Source organism: Myotis myotis, unplaced genomic scaffold (genome assembly GCF_014108235.1).
Source record: "Myotis myotis isolate mMyoMyo1 unplaced genomic scaffold, mMyoMyo1.p scaffold_m19_p_10, whole genome shotgun sequence".
Classification (NCBI taxonomy): Eukaryota; Metazoa; Chordata; class Mammalia; order Chiroptera; family Vespertilionidae; genus Myotis; species Myotis myotis.
The window spans coordinates 37439465-37452481 of NW_023416314.1; the positions used below are offsets into that span (position 1 = coordinate 37439465).

General features: G+C 40.1%; 1 pseudogene; it reads right to left on the reverse strand.

Moving 5' to 3' along the window:
* Positions 1 to 496: 496 nt before the first annotated feature.
* LOC118664225 lies at positions 497 to 12513 on the reverse strand (annotated as a pseudogene).
* Positions 12514 to 13017: the final 504 nt, after the last annotated feature.

Sequence of the window (13017 nt, forward strand, 5' to 3'; positions counted from 1 at the left end):
TTTTAGATTTTGGTGAAGAAAAAATTTTAATACCACCACAATAATACAATGTTAACAAAAATTGGCCAGGTACTGAGGTTATTTTAGTGAGCTACCATCATTTAAACATAAGAAAAGTAATTTCTCAGTTCAAATTAGTGAAACCTTAAATAAGATTGTCTCTAGAGAACATTATTTGAGAATAATGCTTTTTCTGACACATTATGACACTCAAATTTACTTTATAACAACAATTATAAACTTTTGATTCTTTCCCTAACCGGTTTGGCTCAATGGATAGAGCGTCGGCCTGCAGACTCAAGGGTCCCAGGTTTGATTCCAGTCAAGGGCATGTACCTTGGTTGCGGGCACATACACAGTCGGGAGTGTGCAGGAGGCAGCTGATCGATGTTTCTCTCTCATCGATGTTTCTAACTCTCTATCCCTCTCCCTTCCTCTCTGTAAAAAAATCAATAAAATACATTTTTTAAAAAACCCAAAAACTTTTGATTCTTTCTTAAAAAGCTGTCAGATTTTCATTTCTTCGGGAGACATTCTCCCCAGTGTGCTGTTCAATCCCACAGGTTAAACTTTTTTCATTATTATTAAGAACTTCATACATACATATTAATGAGATTGCCATTCATTGCTTTTTCATCTTTTCGAAAAGACACGGGAAGGCTTGCTAGACTAAAGCTGACCTCTTTAAAGCCGTGCAACAAGAATATCCCCACAATTATTGTGCAGAAGCCACTTGAGGTACCAACAATGTCGTCCACAGGCATGTCCTGCCACTCCTTAAAGAGAATAGCTGAGCAGGTCAGCACGGAGGTCGTGAAGAACACGTAGTCAATGGGGGTGATGAGGGAGGTGTTGAATATGTCCAGGGCCCTGTTCAGGTCATTGATCTGCGTGCTCACACAGACGATGAGACTCAGCAGCAGGGCCCAAGCCAGGGGGTGCTGCAGCACAGGCTTGCCAGCAAACAGCTCCTTGATAGCTATGCCCAGGCCCTTTACACAGGAGATAGAAAAACACTCCAATCACAGAGCAGATTGTGATGTACATGAGAATGTTCATCTGTCCACAGCGGGGTCCCAACACAAAGATTAGTATCAAGGACACAATGACCACAAGTGTTGCAAAGACCACAAAACCTGGATCCCCGAGCTTGTGTGATATCTCGTTTAAGGTCTCGATCTCCTCTTCCTTAGGTGCATGAATGGCCATAACTGTGGAGCCCAGAATGCTCATCAAACACCCAATCTTCCCATGAAGATTCATACTTCATTGAGGAAGTATGAAGAAAGAATGACACTATCAACCAACTTTGGGAATAGTAACCAGAGCCCAGACTTCCATGTGGGCTCAGGTTACTGACTGCCTCAATAATGGTGGCCTCTCACGAGGCTGCTGAGTCTTGCGGCACTAACTCTGGAAAAATTATTGAAATCTGAAAAAAGTGTGGGTTTTGGCTAATAGCAATGTACCAATTTTGGTATCTTAGTTCTTATAACTACACCATGGCAGTGTAAGGTAATAAAATTAAGACTGAAACCAAATGAAGTGCAGATGAGAATGCTCTGTACTATCTTTGCAAGTTTTCTGTAAATCTAAAATTATCTATACTAGTAAAAGCCTAGGTGGTCCACACATGCAACGTCATCACAAGCTGGCTGCCACAAGATGGCCGCACTCACAGTGGAGGCTGGTCCTGGCGTCTCCGCAGCCTCATACGGATGAGGCCGATTGCGCCAGCAGGGGAGGGCAGTTGGGGGCGATCGGGCCAGCAGGGAAGCAGTTAGGCATCAATCGGGCTGGCAGGAGAGTGGTTAGGGGGCGATTAGGCAGGCAGGCAGAAGCAGTTAGGGACAATCAGGCAGGCAGGCAGGTAAGCAGTTAGCAGCCAGCAGGATCGGGCCTAAACCAGCAGTCAGACATCCCCCAAGGGGTACCAGATTAGAGAGGGTGCAGGCCGGACTGAGGGACACCCCCCATGCACAAATTTTGTGCACCAGACCTCTAGTCTATATATATAAAAGCCTAAGTGATCAACCGGTCAACCAGTTGCTATGATGCGTACTGACCACCAAGGGGCAAATGCAAAACACAGGAGCTGCCCCCTGGTAGTCAGTGCACTCCCACAGCCAACCTCCCACAGTCCCTCCTCCCGGCCAGCCAACCTCCCGCAGTCCCTCCTCCAGCCAGCCAACCTCCCGCGATCCCTTCGCCTGGCCAGCTGGCCCTCCACTCAATTGGCCCTGTTCACCAGCCAAGCTGAGGGACCCCACCCATGCACAAATTTGTGCATCAGGCCACTAGTTCCAAAATAAAAAACCTATTAAAAACTCCAAATTGAACTTCTAGAGATGGGAATTACAATATTGGAAACAAAAAAATATACAAAATTGGATTAAAAATAGATTAGACATTTCAAAAGTAAGGATTAGAGAATTTAGAGACACAGCAATGGAAATTATACAAAAAGACACAGAGAAAAAAGAGGAAAAAATGGACAGAGCATAATGAGCTGAGGACAACTTCAAGTGGCCCAATATACAAGTAATTGGAGTCCTAAAGGAAGAAGGGGTCAAAAAATACTTGAAGATGAAAACTTTAGGCCCACAAATCCAAGAAGGTCAATTAACTCCAAGCACAAGAAATATGAAGAAAACTATACCAGGGCATTTCTTAATAAAATTGCTAAAGTCAGTGATAAAAAGTCTTAAGAGCACCAAGAGAGGAAACAGCACATACAGAGGAACAAAGATAAGAATTACAGCAGCCCTATAAAGTTTGGCTCAATGGCTAGAGCATCGACCTACAGAATGAAGGGTCCCGGGTTTGATTCTGGCGAAGGGTACATGCCCAGGTTATGGGCTTGAGCCCCAGTAGGGGACCTGCAGGAGGCAGGCAACCAATGATTCTCTCTCATCATTGATGTTTCAATCTCTCTTTCCCTCTCCCTTCTTTTCTCTGAAATCAATAAAAATATTTTTTAAAAAGAATTATAGCAGACTTTTAATCAGAAACAATGTAAGACAGAAGATAGTGGGGCAAAATATTTAAGGTACAGAAATAAAAGAATTGCCATCCTGGTGTGACTTAGTGGTTGGAGCATCATCCTGTTCACCAAAAGGTGATGGGCTCTATTCCCAGTCAGGGCACATGCCCAAGTTGCCGACTAGATCTCCAGTGTGGGCATGCAGGAGATAGTTGATCCATTATTCTCTCTCATCGTTAATGTTTCTATCTCTCTTTCCTTCTCCTTTATTCTCTGTAATCAATAAAAATATATTTAAAAAAATGTGCCCATCATCATTAGTCAATAGGGAAATGCAAATCAAAACCACAATAACATATCACTTAACACTCACAAGGATGGATATACTTTTTAAAAGGGAAAATAAGTGTTGGTGAAAATGTGGAGAAGTTGGAACCCTCACTTCATACATTGCTGGAGAGAATGTAAAATTGTGCAATCACTATGGAAAACAGTTTGGTGGTTCCTCAATAAGTTAAATAGAATTACAATAGGCTCCAGCAATTCCACTCATAGGTATATACATGAGAGAATTAAAAGTATGTGTTCAAATAAAACTTGTACATACATGTTCATAGCAGTACTATTCACAGTAGTCAAAATGAGGAAGCACAAATATTCACCTATGGAGGAATGAGTAAACAAAATTTAGTATATCAATATAAGGGAATATTGTTTGGCCTTAAAAAGAAATGAAGTACTGACACCCACTACACTATAGATGAATCTTTTTTTAAATTTTATTTTACATTCTTATTGATTTCAGAGAGGAAGGGAGAGGGAGAAAAAGAAACATCAATGATGAGAGAGAATCATTGATCGGCTGCCTCTTGCACAACCCCTATTGGGGATTGAGCCCGCAACCCAGGCATGTGCCCTGACTTGGAATTGAACCATGACTTCCTGGTTCATAGTTTGATGCTCAACCATTGAGCCACGCTAGCTGGGCAAAATTCTGTTATTTCATTCATCTATCAAACATGTATTGAGCAGTTCCTGGCAAGTTTATTCGGGATGCAGGGCATACACAGAATTATCAGATATGGTCTTGGCTTTTGAGGAATTCATGGGTTGGGAAGGGAGGAAAAGTTCTGCAAATAAGTTCAATTAAGTGTTAGTTTCCTTGAATGTGCATTGAACTTGGGTGGTTGCTTTACGGAGGGTTGGGGGATGGAGAACAGCAATGGTAAGGCTGAGTCATGAGTGATGAGTAGGCATTTGCCTTCTACATGGCAGCAGGAAGATTTCAGGCAGAAGGTGTGACCTGAACCAGCTCAAAAGGCTGATGTCAAAAAGCTTCTGGCTTTCAGCAAACCCCAAACCAAATAGCATATGTGCAGTGGTGTAGAAGATGGACTTCAGGACAATGAGGTGACAAGTGGATGACCACCCACCCCTGTCTGGTGGTAGTAGGTGACACTAAGAAATGATAGGGGAATGGCATGGACCTGACTGAATGTGAGGCTCAGAGAAAGTGTGACTCCAATATTGGGTCACTTGGTGGGTGGTGTGTATTGCTGGTTCCTAAGGTGGGCCTGCAGGACATGCTATTCTCAGGGAACATCAAACTACAATGAACACCTGCCCTTCTTATGTAGTCTACTATTTTTAATATATACTTTTTTTTTATTTTTGCATTTGAAACCTACTTCCCTTTTCCTTGGGCTTCCTCTGTTTTCCTGTTTAAAGTATATGTTACTATGGAAATGTCATGGCACAGTAAAGTGGCATTTATAAGTGAGGTGTAAAGAATTTTCAGAACATCCAGAAACACAAGTCTAGGGTTTAGAAATATAAGCCCTAACGATGTGATAGTGTTCATGCCTTCAGACACTGTGTTATAAATATAAACACACCCGGAAACTTTAGACAGCATAGAGGAGATAGTTGAGAACTTTATTAGGATTTATGTGGCCAGATTTTTTAAATGTATATGAGAAATATTAAAAACACAAAACATAACACACTACTTGGGAAGAACATCTGGAAAAAATGAAGGAGAGAATGCCAACATTTACTTATGAGTACACACCTCTGGAAGGACCAGGGGGGATAGACACCCCACGGAAACTTGGAAAAACCTTTGTAGCACCTTGTGTGCTATAAATATTTTCCATAAAAATTGCATGTAAATCAACCGTTGGTAAATCATATTTATCAAATGTAAGGGTGACCGCTATTTTACAGATATCTTAAGAACGTAAGAATGTACACTTTAGTAGAGGAAATTATTACCAATGGAGTTAACGGAAAAAACTCACTGGACTGAGTGAAATTCAAGGTCCTTCATTATTATCCTGGCTCTGCCACCAACTAGATGTGTGATTCAAGAAAAGTCACTTAACTTCTGTGGGCCAATTTCCTCATCTAATCTGGGTTGTAATTCTGAATTTTCACTTATTAGTTTCTTAAAGCAAGGTACAGGGATATTGGCTCACAGCTTAATGTCTGGTTTCTTCTGGGAGGTAAAACGCACACCGATCCTTGTAGATAGAGCTCAAGGTCCTTTTACATTAGAGGAGCTCAGGTTGGTACAGCCAACAGGTCAGCTACCATTGTTCCTTTTAAAAAAAATTAAATTTATTGGGGGTGACCAGTTACCATTGTTCTGTGTGTTTTGCATCTTCATTACCCACTTTGTTCTGTGTGTTTTGCATCATCATTACCCACTTTCTCTTTCCCAAAATCACTGTAAGTGCTATCATTCCAATTTTTTGTTCCAAGTTCTTTACAAAAGCTTGCTCTTAAGAGCTTGTCCTCTGGGGAAAATTGACAGTCCAAAGTAGGAGCCTATTCTCGTGGTCTTTCCACCGCTGGTCCTGTTCCTATCCCACAAGACTGGACATTGCCAAGGGCAAGGGCAAGGGCTGTACCCTCTGTGCCTAATACAGGCCCAGGCCCAGGCCCAGGCCCAAAGCAGGAATTCAGTAAGTGAATGCTTCTGAAGGAGGAAGCTAAGGCAGAGAGATGGGTCTGGTGAAATAACTGAACTTGAGGGGTGAACTTTTGGCAGCTGCTTTAAACATTTCTGAACTTTCCAAATTTTCTACAATGGGCAGAAATATAAACATACCACAAGCATTAAACTCTCCTTTTCCTGGCTTTTTGTCAATGCCCTGATCTCTCATAAATAATGCAAACTTTGCCCAGTTCTCCACTGTTTGGAACAGGACGTAGGGCACACATCTTTTCTTTAAGAGAAACAGCAATTACAGTCTTCTATTCTGTTTTTGCTTAAACAGCAATGACCCTATGCATTTGTCTTTGTGGACCTTACACCTGCTATCTAGCCTCAGGCAAGGACCCTGCCAACAGGCTTTGGAAAAGGCCATTTACCAAGTATTTAGGCGCACCTTGATTAATCTGCCATATAGGAAGTACAAAACACAGTGTAAGAATTCTTTTGTCTTCTTAAGCAAAAACAGGTTTAGGCCTTATTAACTGGCAAGAGATAGAAGGCAATGGGTCAGGTTTTTTGCCAATTTACTACCGTCTTGTAGAATAATTCAGCTGTTAGGAAGACTAAAGAAGAAATTACTATCTATTGAGAACTTACTACATGCCAGGTCTTGTGCTGGGCCTCTCCTACACGTTATTTAATGTAAGACTCACATCTAATAATAACTAATATACTATATTTTTACTCATTTATCTTATTTTTTGTCAGTCTCCCCGACTTACATGTATGCTCATGAGGAGGAATTATGTGGCCAGATTTTTTAAATGTATATTTTTTAAATGTATATTTATCTTATTACTACATCCTCAGTGTCAGATACATATAATCACTCAATAAATATTTGCTGAATGAACAAACTGAATAACTCCATGAGACAGGTGTTATTATTCTCCTTTTAGGGATGAGTAGGCAAAAGTGTTCCAAGAGTGCAAATGAACTGCCCACAAAGTCATATGCCTTGTTAAGGAGCAGAACTAAAACCCAAGTCTCACTCTTTTGTTCTTTTTATGACCAAAAGACTTAATTAGACTTAGACTAGATCTTGAACTCTTTCAGCTGGACAAATCTGTAATCTATATGCCTGTAAAACCTTGTGTATTCATTTGAAAGTTTGAAATTTCATCAAGAAGATATATTTGGCATTTTTTTTCAATATATTTTATTGATTTTTTTACAGGGAGGAAGGAAGAGGGATAGAGAGTTAGAAACATCCATGAGAGAGAAACATCAATCAGCTGCCTCCTGCACAGCCCCTACTGGAGATGTGCCCGCAACCAAGGTACATGCCCTTGATCAGAATCGAACCTGAGACTCTTCAGTCCACAGGCCGACGCTCCCCCTGAGCCAAACTGGTCAGGGCGTATTTGGCATTTTAATGATAAATTTTGCTCAAGCAACAATGAAGGACACATTTTCCCAGCATAACAACAATGTCATCTATGGATAGACATTATCTGTATTACTTATCACTTTAAGATCCCATAAAATGATTACTCTTCAGACATAAATAAAAGCACAGTAATTCTGGATACCAACAAAGTAACATTTGCAAACCTTAGTGTTTTGTATGTTACAACATGATATGTGCGTGGTATGGAATAGCTAACATCCCAGTGTACATACATGTTGCTTGAGTGTCCTAGCATGGGAGAGGTAGACTTGGCACATTGAAAGCCATGCCTGTCCTAAAGAAATTATATGGAAGGCTCAAGGATTCTTCAGTGAGTCAGTTGTAGCAAAATCCATCTTGAGAATATTCACTTTTATGAGAGAATGTAAGAACGAAACCCAAACAAGGTTAATTTCACCCAAGAGTATTTCATATCCTTCTACACTTGTCAGAATATGCTTGGTTGCTACATGCACCTTTACCTACCTAGAACTACATAACAGGACCATGCCACTGTGGTGTCTTCATACCACTCTGTTTTCTGTAGGGATTCTGGTCACATCCCCTTCTCCTCTAGGGCAGGCTCTTTCCCGTCTGGACCACTCCTGCTACCAACACAGTATCATACAGCCTGTGTCTCAACTCACCCAGTTAATTGATTGTTCATGGATCAAGCTAGTGGTTTGGCTTCACTCTTTCCATTATCAACTTTTGGTGCCATTGTTTTATTCTGATAATGAAAGTAATAGTACTTTGGAAATATTTTTGAAAAGAAACAGGAAAATTTAGAAAACACTCATCCTCCAACATCCCTAGTAATTTAAAAAACATTTTTGGATTTAAATATACAATTTTGTGTACCATTTTTTCCATTTAACATTATAAGCATTTTGCCATGCAGTGTTAACTCTTCATAAACATTAATTGTAATGACTGCATAATAGTCTATTGTAGAGTCACACCATAATTTATTCAACCAATTTTCTACTCTTGACCTTCTGGATTAAGCATAAATTCCACCCACATTTTAGACTATTTCTTTGGGACAGATTCCCAGAATTGGAATTAGAGGATCAGAAGATATAAACATTTTTAAAACTCCTGAATGATACTGCCAAATTGCTTTTCAGAAAGCTGTTGCCAATTTACACTTCCAACATCGCCAGTGTGTTTTTCTACCAACATAGATCTATCTAAAGGATAATAAAATTTAAGTGGAACATATAGAGGTCTGTGGCAAAGGTCATACCTATTTCCAGGTATGCAATTAACAATGAGTTAGTGTGAACTCATGGGATAAGCTTCATAGAAGTGGAGCAATATAATTAGATTTCAGACAGATCTAAGGACTGTATCCCTTTTGTACATTGCTCCACCCCTGCACACAGGACAGCACCTGGCACATACAGCTGCTCAATAAAAATTTGTTGAGTTAACACAGAATCTTCTTTCAGATGCGGTTTTTCAGCGGCTGTGGGATTTAGTTACTCTTTGATTCAAGGGAAACATGACTAGCTGGATTACCCTTGTAAAGGTCCATTCAATCCTGAGATTCTAGTTCAACTTTGGAAAATCAGTTTAAATCAAGGTGACACAATACAGCTCTTTTTAGGGGAAAAACAAGTAAACGCATCTAAAAGGACACCAGTTATATCTTGGCACCAGTTACAAATATATGTAATTTTTTACAAGCATGCAAAAAATATAATTCCGTGAGTTTGTCACCTCCATAATAGTCACTTTCATAGGTGACAAACTTATTCAAATGCTGCCAGAGGTTAAGGATATTTTCGAACCACCTTCAGTTCATTCTGTTATCACTGGTTGCAATGTGGTATCATTTGTAATACTGACAAAATTGTTTTTGAGATATTGCAAGGGCATATATAGGTAGTAGTTTGTGTAATATCATTTTTTGTTAACTTTTTAAAACATATTTTTTGTTTTTTTTAAGAAAAACAATTTTAAATATAATAATGTTACATGCAATAAACATTATCATTTTCTTTTTTAAAAAATATTTTTTATTGATTTTTTACAGAGAGGAAGGGAGAGGGATAGAGAGTTAGAAACATCCATGAGAGAGAAACATTGATCAGCTGCCTCCTGCACACTCCCTACTGGGGATGTGCCCACAACCAAGGTATATGCCCTTAACCGGAGTCGAACCTAGGACCCTTGAGTCCGCAGGCTGACGCTTTATCCACTGAGCCAAACCGGTTAGGGCAACATTATCATTTTCTTTTTTCAAAAAGAGAACAAACTCATTTTGTGAACCAGAATAAGGTCAAGGTAAAATAGTCAATCATTCAGCTCTAGTTCATGCTCCTGGCATCATGAAGATTCCCTTCAATATTCCACAATTTGTGTACAGTAAATTGTCTGATAACATCAGATGAATTTGGTAGTAGCAAGCATATTGATGGAAAAGAATTGATTATCTGTCATTTTATATATACACTTTATATACACTAGACCAAGAGTCGGCAAACTATGGTCCGTGGGCCAAATCCAGCCCACCATCTGTTTTTCTATAGTATGCAAGCTAAGGAGTGTAAAAATGATTTTTTTTTTTTACCTTTTTAAATGTTTGAAAAAATCAAAATATTTTGTGACATGTGAAAATTATATGAAATTAAAATTCCAGTATCCATAAATAAAGTTTGTTTGTTTTTTAGGACAGAGCCATGCTCATCTGCTTCCTTATTAGCTGTCTGCTTTTGCAATAAAATGTTGAGTAGTTACATCAGAGACTGCATAGCCCACAAATCCTAAGACATTTCCTTTATGACCCCTTCACTAGACCTCAGTGGGTCCTTGGAGGGATTAAAGTTTCCCACTACAGATTTTTTGTTTTGTTTTGTTTCTAAATATCTATACCAGGAGAAAGGTGATGCAGCTGGGAGACAGTATTTGCAAGGTTCTAATAAGCCAGAGAGTAGAGAAGATAAATACTTGAGGATTTGCCCCAGAGGATAGGATGCAAAGCCTGTAAAATCTGAGAGGTCTGACCCAACTAAGAAGCAGTAGAACATAGGGTTTCATATATAGATCCAGCAGCAAAGGAAGCTCTTACTAACTGAGCCACATGGGACTCTGGTGAGATGCAATCCCAAGACTAGTAAGAATTGTTGGCAATGATGTCTGCAAATAGTTGATACAGTGAGATTGTTCCCCAAAAGTACCACACTTCTTTACTAGATGTCCTCAAATCATTTAACATCCAGATTTATCTGGGCACATCAAGTGACAAATGTGAATTCTGACGAAGAAATGGATCTGAAAGGAGGGCTGTGGAAAGCAGGTCCCAGGTACACATTCTTCCCAAACAATCACATTTCAATGAGGATTCAAAGCCGGGGCAGAATTCGGAAGAATGCAGAATTACCCATGTTTTTCAAAATCAAAGATCAGTGAACATTTTATTCTTTCTGTTTTTGATTATTACCAGTGGGACAGATGGAGTAAGGTAGGGTGGGGTAATGGGTGGAAAAGTTGATAAAATCAATGATGGGATGATCTGCCCTGGAAAGTGTTTATTCTACCAACAAAGGATTGTTCCAGAACAGGATCTAAGATAATAAATTAAGTCCTTTTCATTATAGCTACTTGAAACAATTTGAGTTCACAATTTTGTTCTAGTTCCCCTGGACTTCCAGCTGTGGCATATAACATTCCATGTGGATTCTGAATCAGAATGGGGATGGGAAGGGAGATCAGCGTGAAAGCCAAAGAGATTCATTAATTCAGTGGTTCTCAACCTGTGGGTCGCGACCCCTTTGGCGGTCAAACGACCCTTTCACAGGGTTCGCCTAAGACCATCCTGCATATCAGATATTTACATTACGATTCATAACAGTAGCAAAATTACTGTTATGAAGTAGCAATGAAAATAATTTTATGGTTGGGGGTCACAACATGAGAAGCTGTTTTAAAGGGCCAGAAGGTTGAGAACCACTGCATTAATTGATCATTTTAAGCTGGAAAATTATGGTCAAGACTTGCAGATGGCCAGCTCTCCTCCTGACATCCTACAGAGAGCTAGGCTTCACCTCCTATAGTTAGGTGGAGCTCCTCCTGTCAGGGAAAAGACAGTTGCTGAGAGAATGGGACTTGGCTGTTATATCTCTAAAACCTTTCATGACTCTTGAGTACCAGAGGTAATCAAATTGCATTTGTACGCATCTATAGACGCAAGCAGTGGACCTTTTTTTAATTAAATTCAAAATATCGTGGCAGTTAACAGGTTAAGAAACTGGTAACACTGGTTACTGCTGGGGAGTGGAACCCCCAGGGGGCTAAGGGTGAGGAAAGGAGCATTTTTTTCTCTCTGTATGCCCCTTATCAAAAACAAAAACAAAAGAACACATTCCCCCCATGTTGCCCATCCCACTTTCTATGGATAGGAAAGCAACCTGGTGCTAGGGCTGGAACAATTTCCTTACTGAGGACTGAAGTAAGAACTGGAAGAGGGATCCAAAAACCAGAAGAGAGTGGAGTTAGTTGCAAGTTGAATGAAAACCCATGACCAAAAGGGCAATTCAAGATCAGCACACCAAAGTGACCAAAGTAGCTACTGGAGGGAGGTGTGGTCTAGAACCAGAAAACAAAGAACCAGGGAAACAGAGGAGAAAGAGCAAACTGGTGAAGAATAAATTGAGAGATGTTTGAGAAAACCCAAGGACAAGAGCCTGGGGCATGATGATGGGTGGATCCCTGAGACTACAGAATCAGGAGCTCAAGAGCCCTGGGCAACAAGGTGCAGGCCAGGGCAAAATTCAGATGGCATCTGGGGATACTCCTAGATCATGCTCTAGCCTAGGGTTTAGTGATTCCATCCAGTCATGTATGGTGTGCTCTGGATGAGTGTTTGGGCAGTAATTTTGCTTCCGCAAAATCTGAGGTAAACAGGGTTATCATCTCATTGGGTACTTTCTGGGAAACTTTGCAAATGAGTATTGGATTCAAGTAGTCATTTGACTTGACTTCTACTCAGGACAGGATCTGAGATAATAAATTAAGTCCTTTTCATTTTAGCTACTTGAAACAATTGGAGTTAACAGTCCTGATTACCTGCTTCCGGTTGCTGTGTCCAAACCCTGTATGGGCCAACATTGCTCCTGGTACCCTATACTCCAGCATGGTCTTGGTCCAGCACCTTTGGAAAGGTCACTCCAGCCCTGTGCACAGGATGGGAATAAGTCCAGAAATAAGTTCTCTCAGGACCTCTGTATTATAATAGGTTGGAGATAATGTCTGTAGGTACTGTTATGGGATCCTGGCTCTTGCCCAGAAGTACACAATTCTGCAACAATTATCAAGGATTAACATGAGGTTCATTAACCAACATCACCTCAATAAATTCAATGAATTTTTTTTTTTAAATATGAAGTTCAGTCACACAGTTGCACTAGACATCCACAGGGCCTTTGTTCCAGAATGTAGTGTAGAGTGTTTGTGGGGAACCCCGGGTCTCATCTGATGTAGTAAGATGCAATGGTCCAGAAATAGAAGATCTAGAAATCTCTAAGTAGGTAGAAGTCTATAAGCTGTTGCTCGGTTTGAGTTTTCTTGCATGTTATCTTTTATTTGTGGGATAAAGTCTAGGTTTTAGAGTGCCTCAAAACTGAGAGATATTAGTGGCAA